Genomic DNA, 1,434 nt, shown 5'->3' on the forward strand with positions numbered 1-1,434 from the left:
AAGACAAGTTGAAAATAATCTGCAACGAAAATGTTCAGAAAGGGTGTTTTATTTACACCAAATACGATAGCATCTATCGCCTTGTCTTGTTATTTACTTGTGAGGATTCGGTCCTCTCAGCACCGTGGCCCGGATCGTATTCCCGCTCATGGAATGGTTGTATTGTTCAGCAAACATATCGGTGTACCAGTACATCTGCCGATTTTCCGATGCTGGCAGGTAATTGGTTTTGTCCAACACATTAAGAAGGTTAACATAAAATAAATAGCTGCAGTTGCTGGAAATCTGAGCCCAAAAACGAAAATTGCTTGCAGAACGCAGCAGGACTGGCAATAGAAACGTCGACTTTCCTGCTCCTCGGATGCTGCCTGACCTGCTGCGCTTTTCCAGCATCACTCTGATCTAAAATCTAGTTTCCAGTATCTGCAGTCCTCACTTTTACATCGTTCCTTCAGTGTCACTGGTTCCCAATTCAAGAACTCCATCTCTAGCGGTTTCATGTCTGTACCTCCGTGCTGAGGAGTTGAAGAGTGAAGAAAAGCAACTCACCCACTCCATCTCTGGTGTAATTAGGGACTGAAAATTAATCGTCTCACATTGAAGTATATCTAGATGCGACTTACTCTTTGTCTTTTATTGGGAACCATCTCTTTCATTGTAACCATCAGGAAAGAACATTTCATTCGCCAGAAAAAGAAATGAATATGTCACTAACCTTTGTTTGCTTCAGGTCCATGAATACTCAGATCAATAGCTCCCTTGCTTACCTCTGCTGGTCATGTTCGCAAAGAGATCTAGCAAATTGCCAAGTGTGATTTTCCTTTCAATAAATAATTTTGACTCAGTTTGGCTGCAAATATCTTTTCCTACCTTTGTGCTTTTGTTCTTTTAACTTGGTGTCTCGCACCTTACAAATGACACCAAAGGTATGAAAGGACATGGAAGCATTTAGCTCATCAAGTCAGCGGCAGCTTTCAATGAGATCACGGCTGATTTGGTCAATGCTCAACTCTGCTTCGCCGTCTGTAGTCATGGCCGAGTGCTTAAGGCGATGGATTCGAAATCCCTTGGGGTTTCCCCACGTAGGTTTGAATCCTGCTGACTACGTTCTGTAAGCTTTCCTGCTGGAATAATTTTCGTTCAAAATTCGGAAAACCTATTTTGCAAACCAGGCCGGTAATTTGATAAGACTTGGGAAACTCGAGTTCTTCATCAGAAATGTTCCATATTTAAAACATTATCTCTGTTTCTCTTTCCAGATACACTGCTCGACACATCGGGTTTCTGCAGTTGTTATTGGACGTCCGAAGCAGAAGTGCTGCTTTTCATTAGATTACTTTAATCCCTGTCCTCTGTTCTCTGACTCGGGTCAGTGGCAACACTTCCTCCTGCTCGTCAAAGTGCTCATTCCCCACCGCTCCCTCTCCCATCATT

The 1,434-nt window shown here is 42.9% G+C and overlaps 1 non-coding gene across 1 annotated transcript; it reads left to right on the plus strand.

Moving 5' to 3' along the window:
• The first annotated feature begins 1,025 nt into the window (after positions 1–1,025).
• Positions 1,026–1,107, plus strand: trnas-cga (transfer RNA serine (anticodon CGA)). The gene has a single exon. It is a non-coding gene; the product is annotated as a tRNA-Ser (tRNA).
• Positions 1,108–1,434: the final 327 nt, after the last annotated feature.

The sequence above is a fragment of the Chiloscyllium plagiosum genome, unplaced genomic scaffold (assembly GCF_037043375.1).
Source record: "Chiloscyllium plagiosum isolate Xiang-an unplaced genomic scaffold, Cpla_swu_hap1 HiC_scaffold_44, whole genome shotgun sequence".
Classification (NCBI taxonomy): Eukaryota; Metazoa; Chordata; class Chondrichthyes; order Orectolobiformes; family Hemiscylliidae; genus Chiloscyllium; species Chiloscyllium plagiosum.